Source organism: Octodon degus, unplaced genomic scaffold, assembly GCF_000260255.1.
Source record: "Octodon degus isolate 3935 unplaced genomic scaffold, OctDeg1.0 scaffold00156, whole genome shotgun sequence".
Classification (NCBI taxonomy): Eukaryota; Metazoa; Chordata; class Mammalia; order Rodentia; family Octodontidae; genus Octodon; species Octodon degus.
Window position 1 is genome coordinate 4,750,822 of NW_004524732.1, and position 6,119 is coordinate 4,756,940.

Here is a 6,119-nt window from a genome sequence, read left to right on the forward strand (position 1 = left end):
ATCAAAGAAGCTGGGCAGCTTGCAGAGAATGACTAAGGTGGTGTCCCGGCCCGGGTTACTGCACACATCATTGGTCTGAACAACAGATGTAAGCTATAGCCTCCTCACCTGATTTTTGGATTTTGCTAACATTTTCTTCAGTATTTTCTTAAAGGCTGAACCCTGGGGCCAGTTTACACTCACTGGGAATAGATTGAAATGGACCTTTCTAGCGCGCTCATAGGGGAACCTGCACAGTTCACCATTTGGCATGGGATGGTCGCCAGGACATCGACTCGCTATGCTGCCCACCAACCATAAAAATGTTTTTGTACAGATAAGATGTACGTTATCTATGAGATCTGTGTTACTACATAGGTGAGATCACGCTGACCTCTGAGTGTTTTACAGACATAGAAGACATCTGAAGGACACCTGAAGGAGCAGGGGTGTAAAATCAGTCCCCATAAGCTGAAGGGCCTAGAACTACAGTACGGTTTTGGGGAGTCTTATGGTTGGGCAAGGCATGCATGATCCTGAGGACACTGAGAAAAGAACATCTCTCCTTCCCAGGGCTCAACTCTTGTTTCTAGTCTGCCCCAAGCGATGGGCCTTCTTTATGGCCTGGGTACCCTTTATGTGCCCTTTATGGCTGGGTACAAGGATGAAAGATGCATACAGAATTAGTTAAAGGCTCATAGTTAAAACATCCACTTAGGCCCTAAGGCATGACCTGAGGTCATAAATTATGTTTTGGGGGTTTTTTTCTTTGTTTTTTTTGTTTGTTTTTGTTTGTTTGTTTGTTTGTTTGTTTTTGGCAGAGCCAGGGATTGAACTCAGGTTCTTGCGCTTGCTAGGCGAGCACTTATTCTACTGAGCCATCTCCCTGGCCCTCTGAGGTCATAAATTATGGACAGAGAAAGACACAAGGAACAAAAGGACTCTGGGGCTACCTGCACCACCGGACTTCTGGTAGGAAATTTGAACAAACAGTTCTCCGTCCTTCTGTGGGGTGCCTCAGGAGGATCCCAGATCTAGTCTTCCCTTTCTACCAAGCAGCACAGGCAACATTCCGCTAATCCCCCCACCTCACCAGGAGGCTGAATCCTTAATAATTAAACATCACTTGTAATAAAATTTGAACCCAATATGAACTAGGGGATAGAGAACAATGGCTAAAGAAATGACAGTCTAAATTGTATCACTTGGGCTGGCAAGATAGCTCAGCTGACTAACGTGCCTGCTTAGGCAAGCCTGGGAACCAAGGTTTGATCACTGGCAGCACATGCAGTGCCAGCCCCGCCCCAGGATGGGTGTAGTGGCGCACGCCTGTAATCCTAGCAATGAGGAGGCTCAGAACAAGAGGATCACTATGAGTCCAAGGGGCTGTATAGTGAGACCCTGTAACAACCAAATACATTAAATAAATAAATAAATAAATAAATAAATAAATAAATACCCAATCCATGGAAAACTGAATTTGTGTAAAATATACTTGTTTTTTTGTAACAGGGATTAAACTCAGACCTTGTGCTTGCCAGGCAAGCAGTTATTCCACTGAGCTATCTCCCTGGCCCTCTGCAAAATATAATAAAGATGTTCAAAAAAAAATAAATAATATCACTATTCTCCAATAAAATCTCTTTCAAAAGGCAAGGAAGGGCCAGGGAGATAGCTTAGTAGTATAAGCGCCTGCCTGGCAAGTGCAAGGTCCTGAGTTCAATCCCTGGTACCGCAAAAAAAAAAAAAAAGGGCAAGGAAAATGGTCAGAAATCCCTTACATCCAAGCTTTTATGACACTCTATGGAAAACCACCACTCTGCAAAGATCCGAGAGAGGCACCCTTAAAAAGGCTTCTGAATGCTGGGCATGGTGGTACACGCCTGTAATCCCAGTGATACAGGGGAATGAAGCTCCCAACCTGAAGGATACCTGAGCCAACCAAGTTCATGTTCTCTAAAACTAAAGAATGAATTGTAGGAACAATAGAGACTAACAGTGGAATAGATGTATTGGGGGAAAGAAAGCTTCTGTCCAAAAGGACAGAAAGTGGACCCAAGAGGGTTGCCCCTGAATCTGTTTTTTCCAGGGATTTGTATAGAGTAAAACCATGTGGAAAAGCAGGTCCAACGTGGAAAACTCTGGTCATTCAGTAAATTTACAGGTATCGTTGCTCGGGTGATATTGATTAAATGGGCATCAAATGGAGAAGCAAGTCATGAAGCAAGCAGGCATGAAATAGAACAGGGGCTTTTCCTGGAAGGAATGGGTCAGTCACTCTTCCCTTCTCCAAGGAGCTGGCTGATACCTATTTAGAATATAAATCACTGCTGTTTATCCCTAGAGGGAGTATGTGGGTGCATTCATTTCATCTTTTGTCTTGAGGTCTGGCTCTCAACCTATGTGCCTCCCCACAACTGCAATGTACCCCATCCTCTGCTCTGGCTCCCTCAAGGGCCTAGCCATGTCTGGCTGGCTATAATTTTTTTTTTTTTTTTTTCTACCAGGAATCTAACTCAGGACCTTGAGACTTCTTGCCAGGCAGGTGCTGTGCTGCTGAGCTATATCCCCAGCCCTATGATATTTCTAAATTACTTAGCTGTCTATAAAAATGTTTTCTGCCTCCTCTGCAGCGCCCTTCTGCCACACACACACCACCTGCCTTAGAGTAGCCAACTATGAACTGAAAAAGCCTCATACATAATCTACACTGAACAGCTTGATTGCAGCAAGGCAGAGCCTGGAGTCCAGCCCTCATGGCTAGCACCTGTGCCATCCCTTCCCAGGGGCTGGTGGAGGCCTCAGCAGGATCCAGTCAACAAACCTCAGATTTCCATGTCTTTTTACGACTCCGCCTGGGTCAAAAGGTGAAAGTCACAAGGAGCCAGATTTTAGTTCAAAATCAAAAGACACTTATAATTGTAATAGCCCTGCACATTGGAAGCAGCTGCCTTGTGGGATGAGTGAAGCCAAGCTGGACAGAAAGATGGGTTTCTTGTTGGGGAGGAGAGCAATGGTTCCTCAAATCAGGTACCCAAATGAGGGGTCCACTAAGATGCAAATACCTTAGTGTTTGTCTGAGTTTGTGTTTCCCTAAAAGTGAACTCTGAAGTGAGGATTGATATATGAATAGTCTATTTTGGACATGAATGTTGGGGGCCAGAGAATATGGAATAATATTTTACTGTGTTAGGGATTTGGGTACATAACTGTGGTCCTGTGACCTAAGGCCAGTGCCGTCTCCAAGGACAGCAGAGTTTGTATATAGCTGCATGCTTTCTGGCTGTGTAGGGAAATCCTATAGTTATAGCCTCTTAAGAAAAGATATTATCATGGATACAAAATACAGACATCCAGGAAAAGGACCTTATCTCGTTCTCTTTGAAATGCTAAACTTAATCCCCATTTTATTATCCAGTTCTTGCAAGTCATCAGTCCAGGAAAAGCCCATTGCACGCGTGCGCGAGTGTGCGTGTGCGCACACACACACACACACACACACACACTTCTTGCTAATAAAAATGGGCAATGCTGAGAGATCAGTCAGACCACTAGAGACAAACTCCTTCCAGTCCCCTCTTAGAAAATCAGATGTTGTCTTTTGATTTTTTTTATTCCCTGGGGGCCCCCTCCAAATATCTGGAGGTCTGATCAGCCCCATACAGGTGGAGAAAACACGAGAGGGGAAGCAGGGAAGGGTGACAGCTGATAATAGCGATACTTTTCCCTGCCATGGGTGCATGGGGTTTAACAGCACTGAGGAAACTTTGGAAGCCAGGGTAAATCACATTTCATAGTCATTCCCCTTAAGGGCAGAGGGCTGGGTATTTTAACTACCAAGGAATGAGGAGTGTGACTTCTCGGGCACTTCCAGGCCTCTGTGGGCAGATAAAGCCAGCCCTGGTCTTTGACAACTTTGTGTTTCCACATTCCACACACAGGGCTTACCAACAGTCTCATTGGTTACCTCCAGCAAAGATTCTTAAAAGAACACCCAAGGTAAACATACTATATAGGGTTCTCCTATACGGAAGAAACACTGCAAATCTGATCTTTTCATGGTAACTTCTGGGAGTCATGGAAGCTGGAAAACTGGTCAAACATATACAGGAAGGACTAGGAGTCAGTGCCTAAAGCATCCAAGCTACCTCAGTCCTGCAATAAGCATCCTGACTGATTAATATCAGCTATAAGTCACTAGGTGTCACGTGCTACCAACTTTGCAATAGTATAAATAAAGGTGCATATTGTGGCTGGGGTGGGGGGTCATCTCCTCCAGCAGACAGAGGAGCTACCACCGAACCCAGCGTTTGTCTTCTTCCTATCTTTTCCTCATTCCTGCTGCCGTTTCTCCCCAGGTAGAAGGGATCACACCAAGCCGCACAAATCCTTACTTTTGGCACGTGATCAGGATACTAGTACGAGATAAGCGAGGGCAGCAGACCGCTTCTAAAGAGTGCACATAAGGGAGGGAAGTGGATTGGCTAGAGCCAGTGTTCAGTGGTACTGCGCACTAGGTGTAAAACTTGGGGGTGGAGGTTCGCGAGGGCCAGAAACGGGCTTGCTAGGGCCAGAGAGATAAACGAGCGTAAAGAAACAGGCTTGAGAGAAGGCAAAAAGGAAAAAGTTAGATTGAGATAAAAACAGGACAGAGTTTAAGAATCATAGATGTGTATAGATGTATATAAAGTTGTTTGTTGTTTTCTTGGTTCCTGTGTTTGTGTTATTTTCTAAGACTTAGCATGGAGTACTGTTTTAAAATTGAGTTCCAGGGCTAGGGAGATGGCTCAGTAGAATAAGCGCTTTCCTGGCAAGCGCAAGGGTCTGAGTTCAATCCCCGGTTCTGCAAATAAAATAAAATAAAGTTCCAAGCGGGACAAGGAAGGTAGAGCAAAGGTCCAGCAGATAGAGTTTAAACCCTCTAATTTTGCTCAATTAGATAAAAAAAGAAAAAAGAAAAAGTTCTTTTAAATTGCAAGCAGTTGGTTCGGAGCAGCAGAGCGTTGCGGGAGGAGGGACGCAAACTGGGCTCAGGGAGGCCCCTGCGCTAGGGTCTTACTCGGATCCAGATCCAGCCGCTGCCCATCCACCTGGTGGCCCCATCCAGCCAGAGAGGTTGGTGCGTACCACCAACCACAGTCCTGGGCGCCTGGTGCTAAGCAGGAGGGTCGTGACCGTGGTGCCCTGTGGCCTTGGCACTGGCTATCGCGGTGCTGGCACCACAAATTTGTTAGGCTCAAGACAGTGTCTGTGTTTAATATGTGGGCAAAAACGAAGCATCCAGAGGTCAGAGCCAGAAGGACAGCAGGCACACACAGACGCAGAGGAATTTTGCTGAGTCACACATGGGGACATCCGCCTCAAGGGAAGTAGAGCTATTTTTTTTTTTTTTTTATCTGCCTTGCAACTGGCACTAAAAGAAGCCAGATGGGCAGGGGAGTCCCTGGAGGGTTTTTAACGTATTTAGTTCATTTCTGAAGTTCAAGTCCCTAATATCCGGGACAAGTTGTACATCTTCATGAAGCTGTACCTTTGAAAACCTTAAAAGAATTAAAACAAGCTGTTGCTATTTATGGCCCTGCTGCTCCCTTTACCTTGAACTTAGTAGAAATGCTAAGACATCAATCAGCCTGTGGCCCCAAGTATTGGAGAGGAATAGCAAAAGCATGTTTGAATCCAAAAGATTATTAACTGTGGAAAGGAAATTTCTTTGAATATTACATGGAGCCGGCAGCTATCAATGCAGCTCACAATTTAGACATTACAAAAGATATGCTAACTGGAGAGATATGCCTTTGCTAGCACAATCTACTGACCTTTGCATCGCAAATCTATGAACAAACTAAGACAGCTGCCATGGGGCCTGGAGGGAACTGCCTTCTTAGGGTGAGGCTCCCCTTAACTCGGCTTCCATTAGGCTGGGCCCTGACGAGCCTTTCCAAGATTTTGCTGCACTTTTATTGCTAGCTAGTGAGAGGATTATAAGTGATAAAGAAGGTAGCAAATTAGTAGTTCAACAACTGGCCTTTGAAAATGCAGATAAATGCCGTAGAGGCTTTAGGAGCGCACAAATGGCGGGCTACACCCCTGTGATGATTCAGATTTGTGCAGATATTGGCCCCTCTTGTGTACAGGGAGCT